Source organism: Giraffa tippelskirchi, chromosome 11, assembly GCF_054371585.1.
Source record: "Giraffa tippelskirchi isolate mGirTip1 chromosome 11, T2T-mGirTip1v1.2.pri, whole genome shotgun sequence".
Lineage (NCBI taxonomy): Eukaryota > Metazoa > Chordata > Mammalia > Artiodactyla > Giraffidae > Giraffa > Giraffa tippelskirchi.
Window position 1 is genome coordinate 133,760,323 of NC_137285.1, and position 16,098 is coordinate 133,776,420.

The 16,098-nt window shown below is 44.4% G+C and overlaps 1 long non-coding RNA gene across 2 annotated transcripts in view; it reads left to right on the forward strand.

Moving 5' to 3' along the window:
• LOC145526917 (uncharacterized) overlaps positions 1 to 16,098 on the forward strand; it is a 50,450-nt gene that overhangs the window by 683 nt on the left and 33,669 nt on the right. The window contains exon 1 of one of the 2 annotated variants that reach the window (XR_014069299.1): positions 2,362 to 2,475. The exons of the other annotated variant lie outside the window; for it this stretch is intronic. This is a non-coding gene — a long non-coding RNA (uncharacterized LOC145526917). Of the gene's footprint in view, positions 1 to 2,361; positions 2,476 to 16,098 lie in introns of those variants that run through there. 2 annotated transcript variants of the gene reach the window in all.

Here is a 16,098-nt window from a genome sequence, read left to right on the forward strand (position 1 = left end):
TAGGGGCTGAGGAAGGTTTGGATACGAAGTCCTTTGAGGTGAGATTGGCTCCCGGAGCGGCTCCTGCTGAGCTCTGCCTCCGCTCATTCCAGTCGGGAGTACCACTCTGGATGCGCGGTGACTGCCCAGGAGGCACAAGCCAGGTTAGGCGGACGGAGGAGAGCCTCAAGCGGCCCAAGGCAGGGTTCTAACCGTTGGGAGCTCCCAGCGCCTGGCGCAGCCAAATCAGATTCCTGGCTCTACCTGGTCATTCTGTGGGAGCCCCGCGCCCCAGGACAGGTATTTGAGGCTTTGTTTAGTTTTGTTGGTTTTTCTAAAATAGTAGGCTTCTATCGGAAAAGAGACCCTAGGCTAGAAGCGCCTGGAACCTGGGTTGGAGTGCGCTTCAGGGGCGCGTGGAAACGCCCAGGAGCGGCGACGGCGCAGCCTGGGACTGCCAGGAGCGCCGGGCGGGAAGCGGCCGGGTGCCGCCTGGTCTCTGACAGAAGGCTGGCAGCGGATGGGGCCCGGCCAGGCCCATGTGAAGCAACAATCAAGGTGGCTGTAGTTTTATAAAGAAGCTGGGCGTTTTTAAAGCCTTGAATTACTTACAAGGAGCTTTGGTTTCAATTAATTTGCACTAAGTAAAAGCCAGGAGTTCTGGGTGCGGACCCGCAGCGTGTGTGGCACCTACACGCTAAATGCAGGTCCCTCCTCTGAAGGCCGCTTGTCCTGGAGGCGCAGGAAACGTTGAGGGCAAAGGTCGGGAACCGGCGCTACCCATTTGATGGCCGGACCACGTTCGCAGTGATGGACACCTCTCTGCGCGACTTTGGTGCCTGACTTTTCGAAGTGTGCGCTCAGAAGCTTTTTCTTTCTCTTTTTAAAGAAGTGAAAAGGCTCTCGAGGCCAGCTCCTTCTCGCCCACATTCGTTGTGGGCCGCCCACTCCTCTTCCGCACGCCGCATCTGTAAACCTGCGCGGGGCGCCAGCGCTGGGCAGAGGACACGGGCTTTATGTCTTTTTGATGGAGAAAGGCCTCTCGCGATAAGGCTTCTCAGGCCAAGTTGCCCCCTAGGATGCCCTGAACCCCTGTTTCACACCCTTCACTCTTATTTATACTTTGAAGTCGTTTTTTCTTCAGGAGGACTCGCTCAAGCGCTGTGTGGGAAGGCGAGCCATTTATGAAAAGCCAGGGATTTCCACTTCTAAACGGGAAAGCTTGAGATTATTTCTTTTTTTTATCCTTCTTTGCAGTTCGTTGGGGGTATTTGGAGGAGGGTGGCTTGATTGTGACCTTTTGTGGTTTTGAAACCTAGAGAGAGCAAGGGTGCTTAACTCTCTGACTTAAAAAAAAAAAAAGTTTTTGCCTGGGGGTGGGGTGGGGTGGGAGGAAGGGGAGGGGGGCTAGGAAATTTAGGACTCTACTTGTTGCCTGAAAATTCTTGAGGGAGGGAAAAGCAGTGATGCGATCCCCATTTCAAATCCGGGGTACCCCCTCGCCGCGATCTTGTTGTCCGAAGCGGTGGGTGGAGTCCGCTGCAACTCGCAGCGTAGAGAAATAAGTGCTGTGCATCCGAAGCCGCAGCCTCCCCAGAGATGAGGTCTTCCAAGGCCCCTCGGCCTCGCCCGTGTCCGTGCCCTGAACCCAGGCGCCCCGGAGCCAACCCTGGGAAACTCACAAACTACTGCGCTCACCCGGTGCCCTACGTTCTCCACTTCTCCCTCCGCTAGACGACGGTCTCAGCGGGCTCTCTCTCTGCGGCTCCCCAGGCGGACGCGCCCGCTCGGCTAGCCTCCGCGCCCTGAGCTGGGCAGTCTGGTCGGAAAGAAGGTCCAACCTCTGCCCGCCCCAGCAGGTAGGGCGATCGGCTGCATCTCCGGCAGCTCGAGACCCGCCCAAGGTCCCAGGGATCTGAGGGGTGCAGAGACCTGGCCACTCCTTTCTCTCACTCACCTTTCCACTCCCCAGATAGCGAGGAGACCTCTGGCAGAGGATGTGGTCTGAACCACCGATCGGCAGAGCTAGAAATTCAACTCCTCTTTCTACAGAAAAGGAAACTGAGGCCCAGGCAGAGAAAGGAGAGGCAGCTGTGGGGTGCAGTGGTTAAGAGCAAGGGAATGGTGGCCAGAGAAAGGGATCGCAGCTCCCCACCAGGTAACCAGCAGCTAGAGGACCATAGACGCGGTCCATAGCTGCTGGGAGCCTCAGTTTCCTTCGTGGTCACCTGGAGTAATGAGTTATTAGTACCCACCCTCAAGGGGTCTTCAGGAGTAGACAGAAGATAGTGTTGGCCTGTGTCCTCGATGAACGTTACAGTTTCTTGTTATTATTGTCCAAGGACATTGAACAAATTAGTGGCAAAACCGAGGAACCCAAGTTCCTCTCAGGGCTTAACTCACCACCCTCTGCCTCTTTAGAGCTAACGGAATGGGGACTAAAGGAAAGAAGGAGGAAGGGAGATGCTGGAAACCTACGTGGCTTTGGTGTCATTGGTAAAGTTCATCCTGGCCTGGAAGGGGCTTAATAATTGCAAGATTTTAAAATCGAGGCTGAGTGGGAGGGGGAGGGAGGTCCTCTAACCCCCCCACCCCCACTCCCACCCCCACCCCCACCCCCACCCCCACCCCCACCCCCACCCCCACCCCCACCCCCACCCCCACCCCCACCCCCACCCCCACTCCCACCCCCACTCCCACTCTGACCCCGGCGCCGTCAACTGGATCTGACCAAGCGCCCAGCCCGGCCCTGTAGCCGCGGCCCCAGGGACCAGACCGTACTCCGGAGCCGCGCTCCGGGCGTCACCCCCGCGGCCGCCGACAACTGAATAAACACACTGAGGCGCTGCGATCTGTCAAGGGCTGGGGCCGCCTGCCCGCGCCCGGGGCCGCAGACAGCAAAAAGGAGTGGTGGGCTGCCCGGGAGGAACCAGCGCTCGATTTAGCGCCTCGCGCAGAGGCCAGTGCCAGAGCTCCACGCGTCTGACCGCTGCTCCTCTCCTCCCCGCCGACTCCAGCTCTTAGCAGTCTGCCTACCCCGGGCCGCGGCAGGCGCTTAGGCTGGTTTCCATCACCGCGCAGGCGGTGGAAATCCCAGCTTCGTTTATCTAAATTGAAAAAAAGAAAAAAAAGTAAGAGAAGGGCTTTTGTTATTGTCTTACCCCCTCCCCCCCAACGGCTTCCTCTATTCATTTGAAAATTAACACGACTTTTTGGCCAATGCACCATCTACGGTTCAGACTCAGTTGGTTTGGGGTCCCAGGACCCGTGCGCACTACCAGGTGCGCAGAGCAAAATTCCCCTTTCCCCCACCCTCGGCTCGCAGTGTCTAAAGCGGTCAGGGTTACCCGTCAGTTCTGATGCCACCGCGAGAGAGTCCCCAATGAAAGGATTCCGCAGCGCTGCCTCTATTATTATACCGTAAATCTTTTTAAATTCTGGAACTAATTATATAGAGGATATGTCTCAATTTGTTCTGCATTAATGCCACAGTGGGGATGGAGGCCGGGCCGTGGCCAGAGCAGATACGCAGGCCTATGAAATTGATGAGCTGAGAGTTGCTTCTAGTCCTGAGCGCACCATCTGGAATTCCAGTCTGAGGTTACAATTAGAACTCCTGACCCCAGATTCAACTTTGCAAACAACAGGAGAAAAAAAAAAAATGGGGAAAAGAAAAAAAACCCGAACTTACTCTGCACCTGTAAAAAAAATCCTCACACAATCTTAAAATCTTCTCATCTTAGAAGATTTTTTCGGAGTATTTCTTTTAACCTATAAAAGATAATGGAATATATTTTATAGATTGGATTTTATCTTATCCCCTTTCCCTCTCCAGACTGCATTCGATTTAACAGTTGTCAGTGTTTCCTCAGTGTTGGATTTAATTATACAGGAACAAAACTTTCCTCAGTAAATTTGCTTGCTAAATATTCTGTCACTTTTGTGATTCTGCCTTTGAGAAATAGCTTAATTACGGAAATCTATCTGGATCTAGGAATTTTTTTTTTTCTTGCCCCACCTTAACTGTAATCAGAGATATTATTTGTGTTGTAATTTTATTTGTGTTCTAAATCAGTTGTGCCAATTTCTTCCTTCTTTCTTTAGTAACACACGGTTTTATTTTCCTCTCACTTTGACCCCCTGAAGAAAACGAAGGACCAGGCTGTAAGGGGGAATCTGTTAAATTTATTAGCATAAATACTTAGACAAAACGAGATATAAATCATTCAGATGAATTAAGCCATAAAATATCCCAATGAAGTCAGTCCCTCGCCAGAGTCCTGGTGTATAAATGTTCATATAAAACAAGGTATCAGTATTATCTTTCAAACTGAATATGTTGTAAAAACATCCAAATGTTAAGCAAGGAATATGGGGGCCATGGCAGGGCACGAAGGGAATATTCTTTAGAGCAGCCTGTTAGCACTGTGGTGCTCAAAATGTGTGACAGAAAGGACAAATCTGAACAGTTTGCATTTGGAATATTAAGTAAACAGGTTTTTTTTTTAAGGATATATTTGATCAGAAGCACAGGAATAAGGAAAGAAGAGATAAAGAACAAAAGGCATTGCTTTCTATAGAATGTTTAGCTTCAAAAAAAAAAATCTGCTCAGAAAGACACTGGCTCTTCATACAGATAACGGATGAGCCATTAGTGTAGAGCCACCTGGGCCTTCGTCTGCGAACCCGGATATGCAGCTGGTCAGCAGGAGAAGGATGTGTGTTCACCAGAGGTCGACTGGGAGAGGAGGTGTGGGGGAGCAAGGGAAGGGAATTGCCAGAATTCCTAGCAGAGGTATACCCAAGACAAAAATCGATAAAATGTTTAAGGAGCAGTGGCTTGAAAAACACATAACCAAGCCTTTCCGTAAATCTTGGCAAAGCAGGGCATTTTGTTGTTGCTTTGTTTTTAGAATGATTGCTCTGAAGCTTTTTTTTAAAATCATTGAGTCAACCAGAAAAAGGGAATAGTCTCCCCCTTTATCTCCAGCAGGGGCATCCTTATCCTTTCATTTCCATTCATTTATTTACCATGCAGCAACTATTCATTGGCACATCTCATGTGACAGGCATTGTAGCAGGGACTGAGACTAAAGCAATGTGGGGACAAGGTCTGCCTTGCCCCCATGGATCTTACATTCCAGTAGGAATGTCAGACAAGCTACAAGTCACGTGCTTTCATATCGTGGTGACTGCTATAAGGAATGAGGAGGCCTGGGGATGGCAGCACCAAATCGCCCTCACTTCATTCTGCCCTTTACCCACACTGCCATAGTTTAACGTGTTTAGTAAGTATCCCACCCTACTGCCAAGACGCAGGGAGATTCTGAAGGATTTGGAATGCTTGGTCTAGATAAGTCTCTGCCTACCAGGAGGCTGGACTTTACGGAATCAGTTGGGTAGCTGTTTAGGTGGAGCGGCGTTAAAATTGTCACCACTAGCTGAGGGACTGAAAGGTACTGAAACTCTGAAAAACTTGACTTTCTCCTTTTCAAAGGTAAAAGTAACAGCACCTATTCAAGTTGTGAGAACTAGATGAGATAAGGCGTGTAAATTTTTTAGCCCATAGGAAGCGCTCCATAAATGGTGGCTGTTATCTATATTAACATACAGTCTGGTTTTCTTTTGCTTTGCCTTTTGCTTCTAACTATGAAGAACTAATGAGTTTTAGACTTAGAGCTGGTATTGGTGCGAGTTAAGAAAAGGTAGCAATCTTTGTTCTTGTTGGATCAGGGAGAAGGCCAGGAAGGGAAGCCCTTTGCTCAAGAGTCTGATCACAAGCAAGGATGTTGCCACCTTCAAGTAAACTGAAATCATTGTGCCCTACACCTGGGCCCTGAAACCGGAAACATGTAACTTTGCTTCAAAATCAGCTGCTTTCCTTTCAGTACAGAAGGCTCAAGGCTAAAGTCAGCTTGAAAAGTTTAGGATTGCCTTCTTCCTTATAGTCACATTTCAGGTATGCAGCCAGGTCCAGAATAAAGAATCCCAGGCTAGCTACAAGAAAACCTGGACTCAAGTCCTATCTCTGCCAATGACCATGGCCTTGGAGAAATAACTTAGGCTCTTGAGTTTTCAGTACCCTTATCTGGAAAAGGAGGATGGTGAAAACAATGAAATAAAGTATACAGAGTGATCTGAAAACCATAAAGTGCTAGGCAATGCACAGAACCATCAGGGTGATCTGTAACATGAGAACTAACAGTGGAAAGGAATACTCTGGAAAGCACTGGAGTCCACCATTTGCTCTCATGTTTTTCTTCATTTGTAAAGTGGGCCTTTCTCTTGTGTTTGTTGTGAGAATTAAATGAGATACATGTAAACAATACTTGGCAGAGAGTGTGTGCTATGTGGATGTTGCTGTTACTGTTATTGTTACTCTTCTCTGGTCATTTTCCTAGGCTCAGAGGTGGGCCTTATGCTTTCACACCAATAGCTTCTTACTCTGGAAGCACAGACTAGTATAAAGAATCTGGCTTACGGATAAGATGGCTGGGGCTTACATCCTCCTCTGCTACTTATTTTCTGTAGACTTTGGGTGACTTTTGTATTCTCTCTGACACTTAATTTTTGTAACTGTAAAATGGGGCTAATAATACCTTTGCTTCACAGAGTTGTTTTGAGAACAGATTAACACAACATATGTAAAGTGCCTACATGGTGCCTGGCATGTGGTCAGAAATCTAAATGGTAGTAATTAAATTTTCATTTGTCTAATCGGAGAATATTAGCTGACTTCAAAAAACAGATCAGCCCTCAAGAACTTGAATTATAGCATGATTCTGAGCATTCACACAGAAACAAATTCCTATCTTCTTTTAAACTACCTGGGCTGCATAGATATCTCACTCTTTCATTTGTGAAAGACTTTGCAATCAAGGCATTGACAGTGTTTCCTTTTTGACTATGAGCTCTTTAGGATAAAAGTTAGAATTTTATTTAGTTCCACTGGGATCTTTGCAGAATATCTAACATATATCAAAGATGTTGGTCATCCCATGCTTTTTCAAAATAAGCAGGAAACTGTTTTCAGCCAGCGGAGAGAAAAAGCAGTTTGACTGTCTTCCTGGAGTTACCACACAGCATTTATTAATAGTTCTATAAACAGGCTTGAACATAGTATTAGCTGGCTGCTCAAGATATTATAAAAGTTTATGAGAAGTTGCTTAGGAAAAACAAGATAGAGTCATTAGAAATCTGATACTGGTCAATAGTGCATTTAATTCCAAGTCTCCATAAATCACAAACAGATGAAACTTCTATTGTGATCACTGTTCCAGATCTGAAGGATCCCCCTCTTCCCTTTGGTAGAAATTAAATAGATTAAGAATGCCTAAATTTTTTTTCCCTCTACTAATATAGAGGCTAATTACAACATTTCCCGAGGGATAATAAATGTTAAACTCTAATCAACAGATTGACACATGATAAATAAGAAACAAGCACATAACGTTGACTTTTTACTTAGGGCACATGTTTATCTTTAATTATCCCCAACCTGGGAATGGAGTAATTGCTGTTATCTATTTATTATGTGTTTCTAGAGTGACATCACATTTTGATTTTGCCCAGGGCAGCCTCAGTTTAAGCTATTGCCCTAGCTTAGTTATTATTTTCCCTTTACTTCCAAAAGCATGCTGGTTTTGATGGTAAGTGATAAGGACTCCACTTGCTTAAAATTTTATTTTATAAAAAAGATGGATTTAAGAAGGCTGTTAGAGCAAAGGTGAAAGATAAGAGTTAAGTGGAGCTAGTGAGAAGGAAAGATTGGATTGATGTTAGAAATGAAAGAATGAGAATAGCTACTGTAATTGAACATAAATCTTAGCTCTGAGCTTCCTGACAGCCAACTCAAAAAGGGAAAATAAAACTAGTTACATATCTCTCTTTATGCAATAGAAGGAAGAAACCCAGTTTTTCAGAAGAGACCAACTTTTCTAGCAACAAAAGGAGCTTATTATTTAAGAGGAACTTACATCACTGAATTTTCTATAAGGGTCATTAGCAATGGTTAGTAATTTCAACAGTAATGTTTCTAAAGTTGCAGAGACAGTCTCTAACTTGTGGCTTCTCATTTCAACTCAATAGTGTGGTATTAAAATTATAGTTCCATACAGCTTTTTTAAAGAGGGACAAGACAATAATATACACTCCTATTAAAATTTTCTGAGGATCTAACTTGATTCAAATTAACCCAGTGTTAATTTTTAGAAACTCCCAACTGATAATTTTTAAAAACATCTTTTATTTGTTAATCATCAAATAACTTAGAACATGAACCAAAGTACTGCTAAGGACCTGATCATTGTTCTCCAGAATCAGTGATCTGATTTGGGAAGAACTGTAGGGCAGTGGTTAACTGAGGTGATTTGCCCCCCACCGGGAGTTGGGGTGAGGGGAGAGGACAGCTGGCAGTGTCTAGAGACATCTGTGATTGTCAGCTCTGTGGGAGTAGGAAGGTGGATGCCACTGGCATCTAGTGGGTAGCTGCCAGGGATGCTGCTGAACATTCTTAAATGCACAGGGCATTCCCCCCACGACAAAAAATTATTTAGCTTAAAATAGTAAGTGCTGAGGTTGAGAAACCCTGTCCTAGAATATTATCAGTAGAAGAGATCGTTATTTCTAGCTGGGATAGAAAGGAAAATTCTTCTTAGAGGAGTGGGCCTTGAATTAGAGTACCCCACCCCACCCCACCCCAGAGGAGCTGAAGGATCGCTGTCCCCAGATTCAGGAAACGGTGGCAATAGAAATAGGCAGGTAAGAATGTTGTAAGGTGAGGCATGTTGTAGAGATGCCATCCACAAAGGGAACTGTGGGTAAACTAATTTGGCTAGAAAAGAGGGAGAATCCATGTGGAGCAAGTAAGAGAGAAAGCCAGAGAGTACACGAAAATTTAGGGAAAAGAGTTTCTATTCTGATGTTATTCTCCAAGATCCCTAAATATTGCGAGTGCATTTTAAAAGCCACACAAATCAGAGGCAGCATAAACTTTTATGTTCACAAAGATCATCTTTTGGACACTGGTGTATGGTGTATATATAGATAGGCACATGTTTGCTTCTTCTCCCCCGCATCATTTTTCATCACTTACATATTAGAGATTCCTTGGAACTCAGTTTTATATCACATTAAATTTTTAAAAATGGGTGCCTGTTTATTAAAAATACAACCCATCAAGGCACAGAAAATTCTGAACTGCTGCTGTTATTAATAGAACATTGCAGGAATCGCCATTAAGAAATATTATTCTGACCTAGTTTGCTGTGTCACGCTGCAGATTGTCCTTTTCTTAAATCGTGGAACAATTTGTAAGAAAAGACCACAAAGCTAGGTCCCTCGATATTAGCCATCTCAGCCCTCAAAAGTTCAGCCAGGAGTGGGACAAAACCCTCCTTACCATGTTGACATGTTTATTTCTGGCATAAGAAAATATAGCTGTTGCCCAAATTTGGTTTTCCAGTCCATTCATTTGCCTGAAGTCATATATTTTATTCTTTCCTTTGATGACTTACAAATAAATTAGCATGATCTGCTAAGGTCTGCCAACATATATGCATTATTGGAGAAATCTAAGATGTTGAAAAATGGTTGCAATTTATCCTATCCTAATACTTTCTTCTTAAGGGCCAAATAAATAGCCTCGGCTAGTTTACACACCTGACATGTTTATTGCAGTATTCCCACTGAGTACTTCCCATTGTCATGTGTCCTCACACATTGTTTTCACAAATTGTGTTTTGAAAGAAGTCAAGGGAAATTCAGGCCAGAGAAACAAGATGTTATCTTTTGGAAAGGATGAGCCCACTCTAATGGCAGAGGATAATCCATTCAGAGGTTTAGAGAGCCAGTGTCCTCCAGTGGGTGTGATAAATCCACAGGATCTGAATCCAGGATTTTGCACTGGGACCTTGAAGTCAGCAGGAACAGTTTAATCATGGTCCAAATAAACACAGTGTATCATTATTATTATTGGAGAAGCATGAACATCTGTTAGGTCAATTTAGCCCCATCTCCTCAAGGCAGTTGTATTTGCTAAACACAGTTCTAATTATGTCTATCACAGATAGATCTAAAGTGGATCTATTAATGCCATAACTGCTCCTTGATCATCTCTCTGTTTGAGGCTGGGTTTAAAAAAGAAAAAAAAAAATTCACCTGCTCCTCTCAGATAGGTTACGTGCATGGAAAACTCTAGAGACTTCAGTTACCTTGTGGATTCTATCAACAGAACCATTTTCAAAAGATGAGAATATTTGAGACAGCTGGACTTTTTCATGTTGCACGTGCTTTAAGTAATCATTTGGGGCAAGAGGAATCTAAATATCACCTACTAAGAAGTTTTTCACCATGTCCTTTTCCTAACTCAATATGGTGCCTTAGCAGGTACCACTCATTGCGCACAGGATATGGAAGATAAATTCTGTCTGTGGTAAAGCAGCAGTTTGTGGCAGGTTCCAGCTGCAAGGAACTTTAAAAAGCTTCTAGCCCTACCCCTTATTTTTCAGATAAGACATTACATAATTAACCCAAGATTACACAGCTAGGTAGTGGCAGAGCTGTCCCCAAGGGCAAGCTGGTGGTGGATGAGAACCATCTTTGTATAATAGCATTCACTCATCCAGGGCTTCCCAGGTGTTGCAGTGGTAAAGAATCTGTCTGCCAATGCAGGAGACCCAAGAGACATGGGTTCGATCCCTGGGTCGGGAAGATCCCTCACAGTAGGAAATGACAATCCACTCCAGCATGCTTGCCTGGACAATTCCTTGGACAGAGGGGACTGGCAGGCTACAGTCCATAGGGTCAGAAGGAGTTGGCCACAAGTGAGCAACTAACACGTATTATTTATTATTCACTCATCCACACTTACTGTGTGCCTGTTATGGGCCCAGCAACTGAACTGGCAAGACAGTTCTTGCTCTCAACTTGCTCACTGTCTGGCTATGTTGTAGGACTCAATCATAGTGGAAGTAGGATGTGGAATTTGTGCTATAAGAAGTCTCCTTGTAACAGGTCTCACTTAGATCAAGTCCAAGAATTCTCTCAAACTCCTCAGTATGGTGATCAGGGAGACTTAAGGCCACTTTGTTAGGTTTTAGAGAGAGGGCCTCTAGTGGCCTGTGACATAATTAGGGGACTGCAATATTATTAAAATTAGGAAAGCATCGTTGTACTTTAAGGAGGACTTGACAAGATATCTAATATGCTGACAGCATCTTTTCACCTGAAAGTAGTCAATGATGCCTCATACAGGTTTAGCAACAAAGATACCCCAAGGGGGAGCTCTTCTGGTTTGGAACTGAATTGAAGTGAGTGGCTGATCAAATGCCAAAGCACAACAAGCCTCTTTCAGAGTTGCATTTGGTAGCATAGTCAAAGGAAGATAACCAGAAAGCCACAAAGAAACCATTAATTCTCTCCACTGTGTATTTTGATATTGTTGCCTATCCAAAGCTGATGAAATCCTGATAGCATTTGGAAGCAAGAAGTGGGGGGGGGGGGAAGGATTGAGTGTTACACAATATGCAAACATCACAGACATTTACCGAAGATCAAGTTCCAAGATACACAACAAAATAAAACAAACAAACAAAAAAGATTTTCTTCTAATTTGAATCCCAAAGGACCTGAAAAGCATTGCAAGCGTGTTTAGTAAGGCATTAAAAATAATTATCCCAAAGAGTAATCACTCCCTTGGTTGTTTTAATGTATTTTTGTCCACAAGCAAGAGAAGTTTTCTAAATTGCTGCATTGGCTTACTTTGCAAGGTCTCTGGAACAAAAGTACTTTGGGTGACCCCAGGATACCTGGCAACAGTCACTAGGATGTGGATGAGGCTGAGAAAGATAAAAACAGATGATGCACTTTTTGATGTCAGACCTGAAATATTGTATAATTACAACAGAATAAAATGCTGAAGCTTAGAAACAAAGACATAGCCCCATCAGGGAAATTAGCAAGCTTATTTAGGAGAATGTGGAACATGATTTCTTTAAAGGGTACTATAAAATGACTCTTATGCTCCCCAGATGACCCTCTGGGTGACTTTTTTATGTAATTAGTTCTCCCCCTCCTTCCCTTCTCCATCCCTCTCTCTTCCCTCCTCCTCCTCTCCTTTAATAGTTATTATCTGCCGTCATTTATGAAGTGTGTAGGCGCTCTCATGCATTCTCTGTATTTTCTCATAACAACCATTTTAATTAGCAGTTATTATCACCATGCCCAAGATGAGGAAATAGACACCAGGGGGTTTGGGTTGTCCACTGTTGCCCGTCTAGAAGGTTGTATAACCAGAGCAAAAAGTTTAACTTCTGAATTCTGGAAGGAAGTAAAGAGGTTAAACCTCAGGGATCCACTTCAGCACCAGTCCTTGGCAGAGAGTTTATCCTCAGAATCAGACTTAATGTCCTACCCAATCATGACAAGATCCATGGGCCAATGTAAAATTAAATATTTTTTGCCACAGAATCTGTTTCCACCACACAGTGTCAACTAAAGTCTGACCCACCCACTTCCTGTTTATGTCAGATTTGGGTATTCCCTGCTTCATACAATGGCTGTGTCCTTGAAATTAATTTTTTTGTTAAATACGTGAATTTGTGTCAGTGTACTGTGGGGGATGTGCTATTTCAAGGAATGTGCTATTTCAAGGAGTCTCAAGGTGATTTTTTTTCTCTCCTGAATCACTCCTCTCTTCCTCTTTGTCTCTCTCCCTCTCTCCAGACTTGATTTTTCGTATGCCAGGATGGATGGGGAGCAGAGGCAAAATGTGGGCACACATCAATACTGTGTCTAAATAAGGCAGGTGGCAGCTCTACTGAAGAATCTACCTAGGTTTTTAGTAAGGAGACTCTCAAAAGATCTCAGAGCTAGGCTATTTCTGGTGATCACAGGAAGAAGAAAATGCACCTGTATAAACCCAGAAGCACATATGTACGTTCAGCTGTTCAATCGAGTATGCATACACACAGGCACCCAAACATATACACATTTCTGACATTTACAGACCTGGGCTTTCTAATTTTTACCCCTCCTGAAAAAGCAACTTCTGTTTATACCTTATCTCCATTGCACGCTCCCCTTCACACAAACAATCCTCAAGTTTTGAACTAAAGGAATATTGCAAATTTAAAAAAGGAAGATGGCTTCATAGGGGCAAATTGGGAACTTGCAATTACACTAAAAGACAGAACTCCATCAGAGCTGACTTTCTGGATGTTTTCATATGTTGGTAGAAGAGAGGGGTTAAGTATCCCAGGCAGGGAGTCAAGCCCTCAAAAGGAAGATAACCAGAACCCTCATCCAGGTATTTGGGATGACAACTCTGCTGAGAAATACATCGTGGTTTCAGTTTCCCCTTTACCTCTGGCAAAGAACACTGTGATCATGAACTGGGGACAGTGGGCAGAACTTGGAGTCAGGTGCCAGAGGATGCCCCACCCTGCCCGTCAGAGTCCACCCCCCTACCAAATGCAAGAGCAGCCCTCTCAACCCAAACCACGCTTCAGGGCTGGGTACGTGGGTCCCTGTGTGGTTCCATTTCCTTGGATTCCATCCCTTCAGGATTCACAAGGGAGGTTTTGAGGCTTATGAGGGTGGCATCTCTGCCCTTTGGGTCACTTGGCCCTTTGAAGTATGGGCAGCTCTTGGCAGGCTTGACATGGCACATAAATAGTAATTAATAATAACTACCTTTTACTGTGTCTGCTTGCATGCTAAGTCGCTTCAGTTGTGTCTGACTCTGCGACCCCATGGGCTGTAGCCCGCCAGCCCCCTCTGTCCATAGGATTCTCCTGCCATGCCCTCCTCCTGGCAGTCTTCCCATCCCAAGGATCAAACCCACTTCTCTTATGTCTCCTGCATTAGCAGGTGGGTTCCTTACCACTAGTGCCACCTGGGAAGTCCTCATTAAATGACTGGCACTGCAATACATTTTTTCCTCGGTGGTTTCATTCGATCCTCATAGAAACTGGGAGGAAAGTCACATAAACATCCCATTTTATCTGTGAGGCATAGAGAGCTTGTCACTTGTCCAAAGTCCCACAGGTACGGGATAGCAGAGCTGGAATGCGTATCCAGGTTGACATGATGCTGAAGCCTTTCACTGTAAATATACTGCCTTCAAGCAGTGAGGGAAACCATCTACTGTCATCCAGGTACCTGCGGACGTTGGGGTCCTTCAGGAAACAGGGCACACTCCCATGGGGTAATTGAGGAATGTTTAATGAAGAGTCTATTTAAGAAGGTATGGGCAGGGTTAAAGGCCAACCAACAGGGGCAGTGAAACATCCTAACCATAGTCACTGTAGGGATCCTGTTACCATCCCTGGGGCTGAGACGGTGGCAAGCAAAGAGAGTGTTTCCTGGAACCCAGAGAAACTGAAGTTGTTGGAAAGAGTGGAGAGGCCCACCTTTCATGAACCCTGGCCTTGGGTAAAGAAGTCAATCTGAGCTGATGTGGCAGGGAAGGAGCTGGGGACGAACCACCTGATCTCATCTTTCTCCCTCCAAGCTCTGCCAGTACTTTCCATTGACCAAATCCTATGAGAAATGGAAGGTAAGAGAGCCCATGGATGCGGTCAATTCAGGTCAGCCTCCAGGGGCCCAGGGTAGGGTGAAGAAAGGTGGAGATGGACTTGGAGGGGACTTGTATGCCTGCAAATTATTTTAATCTAGCCTTTTCTTGACTGATATTTGGCTAGGTAAATAATGATAGGTTGGAAATCATTTTCCCTTGGGATTTTGAAGGCATTGCTCTTTGCTTTTTAGCTTTTAGAAGTTGTCTTTGGGGAGTCCAAAGTCATCTGATTCTTGAGCCCATGTGTGAAGTAAGCTTTTTCTCTCTGGTAGTTGGTAGGATCTTCTCTTAAGAAATCCCCCAAACTGCCCGGTTCAATTCCCAATAATCTTTGTTTAATAAAAGAATCTATCCATTAAATAAATTATCCCAATAATTATTTTAGAATGACAATTTACAGAGAATTTATATAAAGACAAAAGAAATGTCTTCCCCATTTTCATAGAAATCCCTTTCTCCTTAAGTAGCATCTAAAACCCAATCTAACATAGGTACTGAATTATAAATTGTTTTAAAATACATATTCTGGGCAAATAATGTTAAGAGAGGAGGAGAAAAAAATTCATGGTAGTGGGAGCATCCAAAATCATAGTATTTCTATTCAGGATCTAAAAAGGCCTCAGTCGCCCTAGACTCACATGAGAACTGCTGTTGAATAAGTCAGGCAGAGGCTAGCTCTGAACTGGGTGTGTTTCTTCAGTAATAACCTGGGGCCACCTACTCTCCAAAATGCAGATTTATTAGGCATTTCTCTTATAAAAACGATCTGTTTTATTCTTAATGATCTTATTGTTTTACATGAGGATGTTATAGCTGGAAGAAGAGATTGCCCTGTTGTGGAAAGCACCACCCAATAAATCGTGACCCCCAGCACAGAACAATTGGTGACAGAAATTCTTTTGTGGGTTGTAGTCTCCTGATGGAGCCAGAGTTGGTTAGCATGAGATGATTTCCACGGTCAGTTGAGCACCATACATGAGACTGGCCCTTGGCCACAAATCAGACTGCACAGTCAACAAGACCTGTGTCTGTCAACCCAAGGCTGCTCTGACTTCTGATTTTTTTTTAACAATAGAAATGAAACTGCCACAGGGAGGAGAAAGAACAATGGTGTTTTGACAAATGGAACAAAGATAGGGCTTGGCTGACCATTCAGGTCAGAAAGAAAATGAAGGCACAGGAAGACTGATGCTGGTTGGCCTCCTTGCCAAGAAACAAACATTCCGTGGGAGGTTTCCACCGACTTGACGAACAGGCTCAGCGGTGGCCATTTGGATTTGGCGATTTTGTTGGCTATTTTCTGGCAAAAGAGTACTTTTTCTAGGACATCAAACAGAATGAGAGTAAGAAGTGCACAATTAACACATATAGATGTAGTATCCTTGAGACGTAAGGAAGGAGGTTCTGGTGAGAGCTTAGAAGCACTGGAAAATGTCCTGTTTCCTTAGAGAGCCTCTAGAATGGTTTGGATGGAATTCTGGCCTGTGGAAGGGTGAAGCTAAGAAACCTCTAGTTGTCCTTGCAAGATTTGTAGTCCTCAA